This window comes from Papio anubis, chromosome 1 (assembly GCF_008728515.1).
Source record: "Papio anubis isolate 15944 chromosome 1, Panubis1.0, whole genome shotgun sequence".
In the NCBI taxonomy this organism is placed as follows: Eukaryota; Metazoa; Chordata; class Mammalia; order Primates; family Cercopithecidae; genus Papio; species Papio anubis.
In genome coordinates this window covers 214,965,703-214,982,298 of record NC_044976.1, presented here as the reverse complement: position 1 = coordinate 214,982,298, position 16,596 = coordinate 214,965,703, and the positions used below count along the sequence as shown (strand labels likewise).

Here is a 16,596-nt window from a genome sequence, read left to right as displayed (position 1 = left end):
TGTGGCGGGCGTCTGTAATCCCAGCTACTTGGGAGGCTGAGGCAGAGGACTGCTTGAACCCGGGAGGCGGAGGTTGCAGTGAGCCGAGATTGCTCCACTGCACTCCAGCCTGGGCGACAGAGTGAGACTCATTCTCAAAGAAAAAAAAAAAAATTACAACACCATTCACTTTCATGGTCCTGTTCATACAAAGAGAATCATGCCAATTCCTCTGTCCAAATGCCCTCCCTTCCCAGCCACCTCCTGCTCATTCTTCTAGACCCAACTCTAATATAACTCCTTCCCTCCGAAGCAGAATTATTCATCTCTTCCATATGTTCTGAAAGTATTGTGCTAGCAGAGCTGCCTTGTGGTTTATCACAGGCGTTACAGTAGGGTTAGTTTGTGTATTCACCACTCCTCTCTGATTCACTTCTGAATCCAAAACTTTACACAGCACCTATAATACATTAGGCGTTCAATAAATGTTTGGGTGGCAAATATCTGCTCTGCAGGTCGATATTTTCATATTAAACTGTTGACTGGATTTTTCCTAAACTCCTGATAGAGTTTCAAAAGCATAATGCAACAGAGATTAAAATTTGTATTGATTTAGTCATTGTTGCCAAAAGCTACATGCTGGAAACTATTTCTCCCATTTCCTTTTTTTTTTTTTTTTTTTTTTTTTTTTGAGACACAGTCTCACTTTGTCACCCAGGCTAGAATGCAGTGGTGCAATCTTGGCTCACTGCAACCTCCGCCTCCTGGGTTCAAGCAATTCTCCTGCCTCAGCCTCCCTGCCTCTAGCTGGGGCATGTGTCACCATGCCCGGCTAATGTGCTCGTATTTTAGTAGAGATGGAGTTTTCACCGTCTTGACCAGGCTGGTCTCGAACTCCTAACCTCAAGTGATCTGCCCACCTTGGCGGCTGGAATTACAGGTGTGAGTCACCACACCTGGCCCCATCTCCATTTTTATATTCATGTTCAGCTCTTTTCCTATCCCGGTGCCACAATGCAAAGTTTTGCCTACACTTACTAATTAAATACCAAGAGAGAAAGCCCCCCTCTGACCACGGTCGGGTGGGGATGAAAGCACGGTCGGGTGGGGAGCAGCCGGAGCAGTCAGCCCAGCGCCCCCTCCCCACACCCCCACCCCTCCACAATCACCATCTTTTAGTCCCCAGTATCCAGGGGCAGTCTGGCAGCCGGAACTTTTGTGTTCAGCTGAAGAGAATGTGCAAATGACAGTTCTGGCTGTCAGGGAGCTTATTACCTAAGCAAGGAGCTTACATATTTATGAGCTGACATCTCAGATTTGCGGCTTTGCAGTATTCCTCAATTTCCCTTTAGAGCAGCCAATAGGCACAGACAGGCCTTGCGGGCTCATTACTTCACCCCACATCTCCACCCCCACCAAGACACAGCAGGTGGTTCATTTGTGGAGACATCCAGGGTCAAAGGAAAGTGAAAAATGAGCCTACACAAACTCCTGGGCTGGACCTGAAGAGGTGAATAATAGACCCACAGTGTATTCACTACGGCAAAGGCAGCTGCAGCAGGCGCTCCTATCGATGCATATAATATTAATACATACAGCCCTACAGAGCTGCCTGTTAGCAGATCATGCTCCCGCACATCATTTCATGTCATCCTCTGCACCATCTTGTGGCTCTACATGAGGACTGGCCATGGGAACGGACCATTCCTATTAAACGTTTTCTTGTTGTTGTTCTGCAAATCACATTTTCTGAAGGAAAAACAAACTCTACCACCATGGAAGAGCTTGTTTCATCACGGACCAGAGTTCAAGCATTGCTATGGAAAATGTATCATTCTGCTGATAAAAAGGATAAATCCAGACACGGCCTGCAAGGCTAGGTTCAGAAAGGGAGAGCCATACAGCGTCATTCTCCTTAGTCTTGGATAGTCCCACCAAGGAAACAAACTCAGGGGAGAGGCAGGATCGAATCCAGGTACTTCTCCACGGAGAGGACTCGTGAGATGTCACAAAAACCCAAGTATCAGGCTCTAGTCCAAACCCAGCTTCGTCAGACTCAGCCCTCTCTGCCCCCTCACTGACCATGCTGCCTCCGCGATGATTCCTTCTCTGTCCGCCTCTGCTTTTAGAAACCATTTTCCCTTCTCCATCCTCACAGGCAGGCATCTGAACTCCCTCATTCATACCCTGGGCCAAGCCAAGTGACAGAGTGAGCCCTCCCAGGGCCACTGGCTTTCAGAATCTCACCTCTCGTTTTGAAATGAAAAGTTTTGTTGCTGACCGTTTCAACCATCAGAGGTTCTGGCCCACCTAAAGCCTGGCCTGCTTCTATGACAAAGAATGGGCCCACACTGCAAGAACGGTATGAAAGAGAATACTGTTTTGTTTCACTAAAATGTGTGAATCTCAGTATCTGAGAAACCAATTAAAATATTGGTATAAAAAATGCTTTGCCCTCATACTAACTTAAAACTGCAGGCAACTGCACAGCGCTGTACTCATCAAAGCCTTCCACACACATGATTTCACTGCATCTTCACTCAAGACCTGAGGCAGGGCAGAGACTCTTCATCCATTCCTTCTGTCATTTACGCATCCATTCGGCAAACATTCATTGAGTGCTGCCCGGGTCTTGACACCAAAGGCAGAGCTTCAAGACAGGATTACAGTCAAGTGGGAAGGCCAACAGTGATGGCTGCGCGGTGAAGCATGGAGAGATGTAGGTGCCATAGGATGGCAGAGGAGAAGCCCTGACCCTCTGGGGCTCAGGGGATCAGGGGAGGTCTCATAGAAGGAGAGAAGAAAGGAGCCAGCCAGGAGGAGGACCCATTGTGCTGAGGGACCGGCATGAGTCAAGGTGAGGAGAGTGGGGGAGTAAGGAGTAACCCACGTAGGGCTGGAGCTCGGAAGAAGGGTGATCATTTTCTCAACATCACTCAAGTGGTTACGCACAGAGCTGGGACTCAAACACCCAGGTCTTGACTTCTACTCTAGCATGCTTTCCATTCTGTCACACTGCCTCGCTGTCTTCCCAGGTCCCCCGTCATTAAGGATCTGGGTCCTCTGCTGGAAAGTATCTGAGAGACAGACCTACCGCTGACAGGAGAACATGAGGACAGTCCTGACATCAAGGCTATGACCAGACACTAAGCTAAGCACCATGCATTATCTCATTTAATTCTTGAAAAACCTAATGAGATAAGCTTCGCATGCACTTTACTGAAGGAGAGAACAGAAGCCAAGCAATGTAGCAGTCAGTAGCTCAAATGGAGATAACAGCGCTGGGTCCTACTACATTTAGATGTTCCCTAATCGCCCTCTTCCACTGCCTCCCAGAGGAAGATAGGAGAAAAAATGTCTAGGAGGGAAGGCAAGTCCTTCCTTTGATCAGGAAAACTTGCAGAGGCATTTTTCACAGCTCATTCTCCAAAGTTGTTTTAATTTTCTTTTTTAAAACCCTTCATTATATAAAAGTCTATTTTTTATGTTATTTTATTATTATTTTTTGAGATGGAGTCTCACTTACTCCGTCACCCAGGCTGGAGTGCAGTGGAGGATCTTGGCTCACTGCAACTTCTTCCTCCTGGGTTCAAGCGATTCTCCTGCCTCAGGCTCCCGAGCAGCTGGGACTACAGGCGCCCGCCACCACACCTGGCTAACTTTTTTGTATTTTTAGTAGAGACGGGGTTTTGCCACGTAGGCCAGGCCGGTCTTGAACTCCTGACCTCAAGGGATCCGCCCACCTCAGACTCCCAAAATGCTGGGATTACAGGTGTGAGCCGCTGCGCCTGGCCTTATTTTTTATTTTTTAACTGACAAGTAGAAGTTGTATCTATTTATCATGTACAACACATTGTTTTAAAATACGTACACATTGTGGAATAGCTAGACTGAGCTAATTAACATATGTATTATCTCACATACTTTTTTATGGTAAGAACACTTAAAAAATCTCCTCTCTTAGCAGCAATTTTCAAGGATGCGATGCATTGTTATTAGCTATATTTACATGCTTCTCCCCTGCAGTGTCTCCAGTGGAAGAAGTGGGAAGGCGAGGTTCGGACGGGGTGCATTCTTTCAGCATTGACACAGGCTTTGCAGCAAAACTCAGCAGGAGCTTGAGAGTTCTCTGCAGTGTAGATGAAATGAGGGAGGAATGGAGTTTACAGGGAGAAAAATGTGGGCCGATGTAAAACTAAGGCCAATTAGCTCAAAGGGCAAAAGTGAGAACGGGCAACGTGTCTGCTAAGACAAGTGAGGCAGGCCCTGATGGAGGCGCTGTTGCTCAGAGTTCAACACTGAAGGCCACGCTTGGTTTTCACAACACCTCTCGGGCTCCCAGCTTTTCAGAACAGCACCGGTTGTTAGAAAGACGGCTGTCCAGAGAGAACATACCAGCATAGTGGGACTGTTGAGCAAAGCGAGAACGCTGGCGGTGGATCTCAAGCAAAGCTTTCTGGCAGAACATCAGGCCGAAATGAAAGCTTTGTTCCGTGTGTAAGGCACTGATCAGTTTAAGACTTACCTTCACCACCTGCCCTTATCAGTTTAGAACTTTGCTTGAAACTTTAGAGACAACCCACCTCTCTCCTATCTTTCTCCTTTCTCTCTGTCTCTCTCTCTGTCTCTGTCTTTCTCTCCTTTCTTTCACCTTGACTCTAGTATTTTTTTTAATAGCTCAGCAGTTTTCCCGATGCCAATCAGCTGCCTCTCTCAAAGACGGTGTGCAGGTATCAGCATATCTGGTCTCCGCTCATTCACTGCTCAAAAGCACTCTCCGTCCCCCACGAAAACACGTGAGATTCTAGAGGGGGCTGCGGGTTGGAGCTGTCCACCAGCGGTACTCGAGAGGCACAGGCTGGGGGGCGTGGAGGAGGGGATGTAGGAGGGTGGGGTTGCTTCCTCTGTCAGTGAGCGGAAACTTGAAAAATGGTTTCTTATTTGCCTTTTCTTTTCTATTTCTGGAGCAAGCCTTCTCCTTAGCTCAAAATCCAGGGGCACGATGAAAGACTGTCTGTTTCCCCTAACCCAGGAAGGCTATAACTGGTATCTGCTTTAACAGGGAGCCGCAAACAAGGATGAGAACTGGAATTTGGGTAAGAAAATTATTCCTCCTTTAGTCTTTGTTTTTGAATGATTTTCCTTTCCCCGGCATGATTTTTGCTCTAGGTTTTCCACTCTGCTTCAAGCCTCTTCCAGATGCATGAGTCTCACAGAGTCCACGTAAACAAGAAACCAAAACAAAACAGCACAAGAGCGAAAGCTTTTCCCCCTTGTGATACAACCACTTTATGTGCAGAGAGGCGCTCACGTGATGCTGCCAACATGTGTTTTCTGTCTCAGATTTCCCTTGATAACAAAGGACATATTTTAAAAGGCGTGGCCCTAGGTGCACTTGGCCAGCAGGAATCTGAGTGGAGTTTGGGGATTTCATTTGGCCTTAGGCTAATTTCCTCGGGTGCCCAGTGCTACAGCCCTTGATGATGTTAAACCCCAATTAATAAAGTCAGGAACACTTTGGGTCAGGTTTGTAAGATATGATCTCATTCTACTGCTTACAGAACTGATTTAATATTCAGGAATCAACTGAGCTCATTCATTTCCAAAACTGGCAGCCCTGCATGTTGCTTTACAGTACTCCCTCTGTCCAAGGCTAGGCAGGGCACATTAAAAGGAAATCTGTAGAAGAGGCTTTCATGATGTTCCAAGACTCAGAGAGAAGGATGGGGGCTGGGAGACAGGCAGGGTGGACAGGTGGGAGGGGCAGTAGCTCTGCCTGGGGTATGAATGTGATAGAGAGAGAAAGGCAATGATAGCTCAGAAAAACTCATGGCTGTTATTGTTAGAAATCCCACTTCCACATCTATGTAAGTTTTAAGAAACCAGAAATGCTGCATTAACATTACAGTACGGACTTTTTAAAAAAAGTTGCAAATGACCATAAAACATATCAGCCATCTCTTTTGATGACTTATCAAAAGAGTGATTTGTGATCTTAAAAGCCTCCTCTAAAATACTGCTTTTTAATCAAGAAAGCTTATGTTACTCTTCCGATACAAAATTCACCTCACTCCAGCTTTCGAAGAAAAGGTAGGTCATATTTTTAAATTTCAATTTCTCATCTTTTAAATAGCTGTTCCTTTCTCTTGTGACATAAACTGATTTTGGTCTTCAAGTGACTTGTTTTTCCTCCCTGAATACTTAGGAATTGAAGTGCTTAAACCGAGCCCTCACACAGAAAGATGGAAAAGTCTCTGACTGGTATAAACTAGCAATGACTAGCTTTCCACTAGACAGTGGCCTGCAACCCAAGAGTGACCAGACATTGTACTCTAGAATGGGGAGATGTCCAACCTCAAGAAAAGTTGAAATGGACGGGAAACGTAGTCAACATTTGACATTAGTTAAAAAACAAAACAAAACAAACAAACAAACAAAAACAAAAAACCCTCACATTTATGCAGCCAGAAAGAACCTGTTCTGAAAGCCACAGGCTAACTTCATCTTTATGATCCTGTAAAGAGAATACATTTCGGTTCCGTCTTTGATTCTAACATGAGCCAACGTCAAATATTTCAGCAACTCTGAATAAGCCTGATTAGAGCAATGACTGTCAGTTCAGAAACCTTCTTCATTTATTGCCCATTTTATTCCCATCCACCGGAGGACGTTTATAGCTTCTATGTCAGTAGTTTGTGTGTCTCTTCTGATAGAACTAGGTATTCTGCAAGTCCACTGAACAAGAAGAAAGCTCGTACAATCTGGAACCTCCTAACTTCTTTGAAATGCTTTATACATTTTATTTTTACTTTTCTCAAAAGGAAACTGAAAAAGTTAAAGTAGAAAAAACTAGCAAGAAAACAGACCACCTAACTACAGCAACATATATAACTGTGTTACTTACACTGCTTTCCAATCCATCATCACTGATAAGTCATGGCTAAATAATCAAGTGCAGAATCCATTTCTTCACATCTGCTAATAAATAGCTTCTCTCAAATGTGTCTTGCAGATCTGGGGCCATCTCAGGAGAAAGTAAAATTGTGCGAAGGTGAAGGAGAAAAGGCTGAAAAATTCTAAAATCCATGGGGGTCTGAGAATTCTCAGAGCAGACCCTGGTGAAACATTCTTGTGATTCCAGCCTTTGGCTAAACCATGATCCTGGCCTCACTGAGCTCCCAGCCACCTTCCCAGTGCAGATCAGCCCCTGCTCCAACATTGCATTTCCCTCCAAGAACAGGGCATGGATGGGAGAGGAGCTCACAGAATCCTGCCAATCTGTACATGCAAGCACGCTTCTCAGAGGAAGCTGCACCAGTTTCGCTCTGGTGTCTGCTATCTCAGAGAGAGAGAGGGAGGGAGGGAGGGGCAGAGGCAGGCAGGCAGGGAGGGGTGAGACAGGGAGAGAGAGGAAGAGAGAGGAAGAGAGAGAGAGAGAAAGAGAGAGAGAGAGAGAGAGGAGCTCTGCTAAAAGAGACAGCCGAGAAAGAAATACTTGCAACAACTCCCATTAACCCACAGTAGCTTAGGGTTCTTGGCACAGCAGCTGCAAAATATACTGTCAAAATCAAACATTTAAAATCTTTAATTGTATATCTCTATACACATTTAGCCATGTATGTGTAGACAAAGCTGACGGAACCCAGGTTTTGTATATGTCTGTGACTCTGCAAGGGAACACTCGTAGACAAACAGATGCAGATATATATCCCCATGAGAATAATATCTGCATGCACATGTTTCGTTTTCTAAGTGAAATTGTCTAGTCTCACAGTTTGCATGTCTTAAAACTATTCCAATGCTCTCGGTAATGAAAGTGCAAACCCGACAAACAGCCCTTTGCCTCTGACAGCGTCTCATCTCTGATCGTGTTCTCCTCAGTTTGGTCTGGGTTCCTGTTTCTTTTTCCCTACCTCAGGAAAGAAACCCCCAAAAGAGAAGAAGGTAGAGAGGCGAGGCAGGAGCTTTCAGTGTGACTGTCAACTTTGCATGCCCCACCCCATCGTTCATGGCACTGCAACCCAGGTCCCTCCACAGATCCAGCCAAAGCCCAGATGATGCCCACGGGAGGGCATGGCATGGATCAGAGGCGTGAGACCCACAGATGGGGCTCTGTAATAGCACAGGAACTGGTGAAGATGTTTAAGGAAAAAGAAGCAACAGAGAAGCTGAAGGCAGGAAGGGAGAAAGGCAGGCTGGGAGGGGCAGCCCTGGCAGGAAGCACAAGGTTGCCTGTGACTGATTCCTGAGTGGTCTCTCCAACCCTCCCTCTCTTTATGAGGACTCCATTCACCTGCGTTTCTCCATGTGGAGTCCCAGTCATCTGCACTAGAGATACCTGGACCTTACCCCAAAGATTCTGATTGAGCTGGTGGGACCGACTGCATTTTACCAAGCTCCACAGATCATTCTCCTGCAGGCGGGAGTTTCTGGAGACCCACTGCTTCACCGATATTGAGCAAATGAATGGATGAAAAGTGAATGACGTGAGAAGAGATCCTAACGGAACACCTATGGGAATGCCAACATTTATGGAGGATGCGAGAGTTGAAAGGAAACTGAAGGCAAATGGTCAGAATGGTGAGAGGGGAGTGAGGAGGGAGAAGAATCACTGAAATGAGAGAAGGAATGACCTGCCCCTTTCTCAAAGGGCAGTGCTTTTATAGCTCTGGGACTACACGTGCTATTCCGTTCCCTAACCCAGAATGCTCAGCTCCAGGCAAACCATCCCTTAAAACCCAGCTCAAAAGTCTCATCCTCTTGGAAACTTTCCTAACTCTCCCAGGCATAGGGAATGGCTCCAATCACATCTTGTTTGTATTTCTCATTGTAAGTACCTCTACATACTGCCCTTCTTTATTGGCTGGTTTCTCTCTTTCTCATTCTAGGATGATGAGCTGTTTTATGTAGACTAGATGATCTCTCAGTCATCACTACATGTCCCCAAATTCTGGCTAAAGTAGCTACTCCGTGTGCACTAACTAAATGGCTAAATCTATCACAAGAGGATTTCTTGACCTGAGGAGCTGGTACATAGACATTTGCTCTACAATTGGTCTTTAAACTGAACATCTGCCTCCATTTCACACGCTATTTTCACGCATGATACACTTCACAGTATCACTTTAAATGTTTCTTTATTGGGATTTAGTCTAGAGAGTTATGACTTAGTGGAGAATGAAGAGAAAACATTACAAGGAACTAATCTAACAAGGAGGTAAACAAGACAAAAGGCAAAGAAAGTACCAGACTGAGGTGAACTCAGTACAAGGTGCAGCACTGCAGATGTGGTTTTTGATAAACTGATACATTTGGGACTCAGAAAGGTGCCACACTTCCATTAATGGTGACAAAGAAATTGCCTAAACAGAGATAAACTGCTCAAAGTAAAACCAAATGTAGTCACTTCTGGAGAAGGACTACCACATTAAGCCCCAATGTAAGAAAATGGTCACTAAATTTGGTGAAACAGAGTTGGAAATGAAAGATACCAAAATAATTAGCAGAAAACAAATCACCCATCTACTTGCCTTAAAAAAAGATTAGAGGAATTATAGATTAAAAGTTAGGGATCACACAGCACTTTGGGAGGCCGAGGCGGGCGGATCGCGAGCTCAGGAGATCGAGACCATCCTGGCTAACATGGTGAAACCCCATCTCTACTAAAAATACAAAAAACTAGCCAGGCATGGTTACCAGCTACTCGGGAGGCTGAGGCAGGAGAATGGCGTGAACCCGGGAGGCGGAGCTTGCAGTGAGCCGAGATCGCACCACTGCACTCCAGCCTGGGCGACAGAGCGAGACTCCATCTCAAAAAAAACCACAACAAAAAAGTTAGGCATCACACTAATCATTGAATAGATGAACGAATGAATGAATGAATGAATGAATGAATGAATGAAATGGCGAAGGGTCTGGAACATCCTTGGGGAAACACCAGCATTTGAGGGGCATTTCAAATACTGTTTTCATAGTTTTTAAAGTGTTTCATCACTTGGTGTTGAAACACTTGCTCAGTGTTTCAGAAAAGCTGAATGACTTGCTCTTGGTCACACAGCTACCAACTTCCTGGACGAGATCTGGAACCCGATCTTCCACATTCAATCTGCTACACTTTCCACCGCACCGCATTAAGCCCCAGCGTATGAAAATGGTCACTAAACTTGGTGAAACAACGGTGGAAATGAAGGATACCAACAGGAATCCATCTTGAAACACAAGAGAAAGCCATCTCAAGGAACAACCTACTTGTCCAAACATCGGTTGGCAAGCAGCATGCGTAGTGCTGTGAAGCTGGGAATCCCTAACCAGAAGTTTGGGGTGGCCTGGCTGGGAAGGCTGCCCCCCGGGACTCTCCTCTCCACTGTCTCTCGTGTTCAACGATCCCAGGGTCACGTGGAGGGGACATGGAGATGTGCCTTCTAGATCTCACTTCAAGGGAGGACTTGTTGCCCCGGCTGTAGGCAGTTGGCCTCTAGCTGACAGCTCCTTCAGGATTTGCTTCCACTGAAGAAAGCCACAGAGGGCTGCAGAAGGCCCAGGGCCTGGCCTTCCCACAGTGGTTCACATCCAAAGACTGTGAGCATGTAAAGCAGTCTTTGGAGGGCAGTGAGGGTATAAAGGCCCAGCCATCAAGTCCAGCGCATGACACAAGCACAGGCCATTTACGCTCCAGCACTTCCCTGTGGGGCTGGCCAAGGCTTTGTTAGCCTGTTTGGCGGTTTGACTTTTTCCTCAGCACGATCCTACATCCTCCTGGTTTCTACAGGTGTGGATTTCCAGTAAACATCCTGCATGCCCAGCTCCACCTGAGTGCTGGCTTCCAGGGAACCCAACCTGCAATCTTCTGCTCTGTTTCCAGACTTACTACCAGCAATCTCCACATACGTAAACCTCTGCTAATTTCAAAGCTTCTTAGCAACAAAAATGGACTCTTCTTCCCTCACCAAAATGTTGGGCAGCTAATTTTATCTCTAGAGGTCTCAGTTCTCTCATCTAGAGGGAATTAGAGGCAATGGAGCTCTCGGGCCTCCTGGGAGGTATAAGGAAGTCAACCCTCCCCTGACCAGTACTGAGGGTCTCGTAAGATTTCACTTCAGGCTGGGCACGGTGGCTCACACCTGTAATCCCAGCACCTTAGGAGGCCAAGGTGGGTGGATCACCTGAGGTCAGGAGTTCAAGACCAGCCTGGTCAACATGGTGAAACCCCATCTCTACTAAATACAAAAAAAATTAGCCAAGTGTAATTACAGGCCTGTAATCCCAGCTACTTGGGAGGCTGAGGCAGGAGAATCGCTTGAACCTGGGAGGCAGAGGTTGCAGTGAGCTGAGATTGTGCCATTGCACTCCAGCCTGGGCAACAACAGGGAAATTTCGTCTCAAAACAAACAAAAAAATTCACTTCAAATAAGGGGTTTGCAATTAAAATATTTTGGAAAAGCACTGGTTCTGATGATCCCATAGACCCCTCCCTCTGTAATATTCTATGATGCTCTGACTGTCTTCAGAAAACACAAACAAGCAGAATAACAAAATGGTACCTAAGGCCATCCACTAATTTGAAAAACAAATCAACTCATATATAAAGACAAGATCGTAATATAGATTAAGAGAGCGATGGCTTTAAGGCTAAATCCTGGTTTATTGGACAGATAGGGAACTATAAATGATGATGGAATTAAGAATAGTTTCCTGAAGGGGTTTGGACAATTTATTACTTTACAGGGCTATCAGGAGGACTTAAGATGGGTAAAGTAAAATAAAAAGTTTCAGTTAAATGAATCAAATTCCATGGTTGAAGTTTGCAATGATCTCTTCCCTCCTGGCCCCCAAACACAGGAGTGTCTGTGACAAAGGCTAACTGAGGGGACATAAGAAATTAGGCCCCACTGTCTCTGTTAATATACCCGAAAGACAGAAGTAGTTTCTTTATTCCCTGCGTATAGGAAAATACCATTCCAAGTAACGGTTAAAAAGAACATATAAGCAGCTAAAACTCGATGGAAACATTTTATGTAAAAAAATATATATATTCATATGCAAGAAAGAAAGTCTAATGGTTACTAAATTGTTATAAATAATGAAAAACTCTAAACAAATCATACCCAAATTACCTTAGAATTTCCCTGTGGGAAATACCAAATGTATGAAAATCCTTAATCATTTAAAGACACCAGGATTAAAATGAATCATCCGTATTCTGAAAATACAACGCAGAGATGGTTAAAAAGAAATTTGTAAAATCTGTGCTCCTTGATGTGCTGCGCCACCAAATCTACACATTTTAGTAGTGTTTATATTTGGCAATTATCTCTAAAATCCATATTGTTCAGACAAAAGGAATGCAGGTACATTACAGTATATGATGACAGTTGTACATAATGCTTTATGTATGAGCCGCAGTGGCTCAGACCTGTAATCCCAGCACTTTGGGAAGCTGAGGTGGGTGGATCACCTGAGGTCAGGAGTTCAAGACCAGCCTGGCCAACATGGTGAAACCCCATCTCTACTACAAATATAAAAGCCAGCAGCGCGCGGTGGCGGGCACCTGTAATCCCAGCTACTTGGGAGGCTGAGGCAGGAGAACCACTGAACCTGGGAGGTAGGGGTTGCGATGAGCCGAGATTGTGCCACTGCTCTCCAGCCTGGGTGACAGAGCGAGACTCCCTCTCAAAAGAATGAATGAATGAATGAATGATTTACATCTTTAAAACTTCAATTGTCTATAAATATAGATCTCAAGTCTGCTAATAAGAAAACTATACAACTGACACTATCTGGAATAGTCAGGTCTTGTGTACACCTATTATAGACTTATTTAAAAAAAATTTGTCAGGCGCAGTGGCTCACGTCTGTAATCCCAGTACTTTGGGAGGCCGGGGTGGGCAAATCACCTGAGGTCAGGAGAACAGCCTGGCCAACAATGGTGAAACCCTGTCTCTAAAAATACAAAAATTAGCCAGGCATGGTGGCACGTGCCTGTAATCCCAGCTACTTGGGAGGGAGGCTGAGGCAGGAGAATCGCTTGAACCTGGGAGGCAGAGGTTGTGGTGAGCCAAGGCAGAGGTTGTGGTGAGCCAAGGTTGTGCCACTCCAGCCTGGGTGCCACAGCGAGACTCTCTCTCAAAAAAAAAAAAAAAAAAAAAAAAGTACTTTACTGCTTAATTTTCCAACTACAAACCATCATTTAGTTTGTCATTCCGTAGGAAATTAGGGATTTATTCATTTAAAATTCATTAAAATTTCACTATTTCTTTTGTAGCCTTGCTCCCTGTTTTCTATGAGGAGATGGAGCCGGCCCTGACCACAGCTACAATTTTAACTGAGAAGAGAAGGAAGGGAAAGAGCAGAGAGGCTGGGCACAGTGGCTTACACCTGCAATCCCAGCACTTCAGGAGGCCAAGGTGGGAGGATCACTTGAGGCAAGGAGTCCAAGACCAGCCTGGGCAACATAGTGAGACACTATCTCTACAAAAAAATTGAAAATCTAGCTGGGAGTGGTAGCGTGGACCTGCAGTCTCATCTACTTGGGATACTGAGGCAGGAAGATTGCTTGAGCCCGGGAGGTCGAGACTGCAGTGAGCAGTGTTTGTACCACTAAGCGACGAAGGGGTGGCACTTCAGCCTGGGCAACAGAGCAAGACCCTGTATAAAAAAAAAAAAAAAAAGAAACAAAGAAAAGAAAAAGAAAGAAGGAAGAAAGGAAAACACGAAGGGAGGGAGGGAAGGAGGGAGGAGGGGAAGGAAGGGAGGGAGGGAAGAAGGAGGGAAGGAAGGAAGGACAGAGAAAGAGAGAGAGAGACAAAGAAGGAGAGAGGAAACTTTTGGGGATGGAAGGTGGGAAGGGGTTGGAGGAGAAGCTCTAGAATGGAGCCATCTGAGCCCTGGGGAGATGGAGAGAGCAACGTGTGATGTAAAGCTCCCTACACAGAATAGGGGCCCAGGGCCTCCTCTCTTCCCACACTGCGGCACTGACCTCCTGGCCTTGCCCTCACCCGCTCTACTCCGAAAATGTGCAGAAAAGACATGACAGAAAGCTTGGGAACTAGTACTTTACTCAGCAGCCCCTAGGGGATACGAAACGACCGCAGCAGGACCAGGTTCCTCCCTTAGGAAACCCTGGTGCTGGCGGCACCAGAGCTCTCAGGAGAGAACAACCTTCTATAGAGAGCCTTCGGATCATGGCTCTGACCAACGCCTGCGAAAGGCCTACCGGGGTAGCTGGAGTCATGTGGCATCAAATCCCATAGCCCAGATGGGTTGGCTTTGGAAAAGCCACCAGATCCTTACAGAAGAGACTGAAACTCAAAACTTGCATAAGGCCAGACAGCCACCCTGCGGCAACGCCGAGAGCAAAACCAAGTTCTAGCTCCAAGTCCATGGGTCCAGCCGGTGCTTCCAACACGCCCATCACCACCCAGCTCTCCCATACGGACAGTCATTATCCTTCAGATACGTGGTGCTGGGATGCCCTTGATCTTTAGTCTCATAGACTTAAGAGAGGGTTTTTATCCCTCTCAAAAGAACCAAGAAATTCTCTCCATACAGGACATTTGAGAACAGAGCTCTTTTGTTGCAAATAGTCAGAACATCAAACATTTTTTCAAAAAATAAAAGGTCAAATACCTTTAAAATTTAGTTAGATCTGCATGGAACAAAGGAAGTACTTTCAAGAATGTAAATGGTGAATGTGGGACATGCTAATATCTTAAAAACTCATTTGGCATGAGGTATATACAGGGTGGTAGGCACTACCCAAAAGAAGCTTGGCACTTCATGTAAATCATTTAATTCATGTTATGTATATGAAATGTGAAAATATATACCTAAAATCTATATATTAATTAGTTATCCTTATGAGAAAAATGATACATGAAAATCTAGATGTAACTTTTAAAAGACGAATCAGGAAATGTTATGTGTCATTTAAAAGTTCACCATGGCCGGGCGCGGTGGCTCATGCCTGTAATCCCAACACTTTGGGAGGCCGAGGCAGGCAGATCACCTGAGGTCAGGAGTTCAAGACCAGCCTGATCAACATGGAGAAACTCCGTCTCTACTAAAAATACAAAATTAGCCGGGGTGGTGGCAGCGCCTGTAATCCCAGCTACTCGGGAGGCTGAGGCAGGAGAATCGCTTGAACCCAGGAGGCGGAGGTTGCAGTGAGCCGAGATCGTGCCACTGCACTCTAGTCTGGGTGACAAGAGTGAAACTCCGTCTCAAAAAGAAAAAAAAAAAAAGTTCCCATAAGCTTCTTTTCCAATTAATATAGAAATTTTTCAGAGATAGCCCCCTCTCATGACAAAACAGTTGGTACCCACGGATGCTCTTTAACCCTCCTACCATTTTATGTGCCTTTACTTATCCAGAGTCATTTTCTTCATACTTAGAGAATATCTATAATCATAACTATTATTTTCATTCATTCAACAAAAACATACAGAGAGTGCCTGAAACAAGAACAACCTAGTTTTGATCTTCACTGAGCTTATAGTCTAAATTAGTCATGGTTTGCCAAGATAATTGTTGCCTCTTCCTCTTCTTCTTCTTTTTTTTTTTTTTTTTTTTTTTTTTGAGACGGAGTCTTGCTCTCTCTGTTGCCAGGCTGAAGTGCAGTGGCACGATCTCAGCTCACTGCAACCTCCACCTCCTGGGTTCAAGCAATTCTCCTGCCTCAGCCTCCCGAGTTGCTGGGATTATAGGCGTGCGCCACTACAGCCGGCTAATTTTTCTATTTTTAGTAGAGATAGGGTTTCACCATGTTGGTTAGGCTGGTCTTGAACTCTTGACCTCATGATCCACCCACCTCGGCCTCCCAAAGTGCTGGGATTACAGCCATGAGCCACCCTGCCCAGCCTGCCTCTTCTTTTTAAACATAACATCTCCTCACTCCAACTCATTCTCAAAAAGATGTAACAAAGTATGTAATGTTGTATCTAGGTCTTCATTAAATCTCGGGTTGGAAGAAATCGTGCTGCACTCACCGTCCATATCAAGTAGTTCTAAAACAACACACAAGATTCCTTTTTTATCAGAAAAGCAAAATCTACTTATCTGTCCACCTATACTACAGGTCTGGTGCCTGTCTCATCTGAAGTATGTGCCGCCTTCGTTGGTTTGTATGAAAACTTTGGGTGGTGAACGGCCAAGTTCTCAGAGTATTCTATAGACGTACAGCTGGTGTTCCATCAATGTGCGGCAGTGCCGTAGTTACCAAAATATCAGGCCAGCACAATACGGGCATGATGAAGCAATTGCCTAGTTCTAAAGACGGAAGTGCAGCAGAGCCAAATTTAGCAAAAGGCTCAACAATCCTCCGTCTGTATGTTGATAAAGGAATAGAATTATTTCAGACTGCTATATGCCTCTAAATATGTGGCTAGTCTTAGCAAACATGCATTTGTTTATACTTTCGGTCACAAAGTCTAATTCTGATATGAATTCTTACTACCACACTAGCCCAGTGTAGCAATTATCCTCCATTTAAAAAGTGCTCTGCGGATAAAAACTAATCTCTGTGATACCTCTGCAGGCGTGATAACTCTTCTAAAGCAGGCTTATCATCTCTTTGTAAATGTAAGAGAAAGAAGACGTTCATCCCACTGGCTTCTTAAGAAC

At 45.2% G+C, this 16,596-nt stretch overlaps 1 protein-coding gene across 1 annotated transcript in view; it reads right to left on the bottom strand.

Annotated features, from left to right (window-relative positions):
* Nucleotides 1–16,596, bottom strand: part of LOC101017432 (kinesin-like protein KIF26B) — a 429,407-nt gene that overhangs the window by 198,993 nt on the left and 213,818 nt on the right. The gene's annotated exons all lie outside the window — the stretch shown is intronic.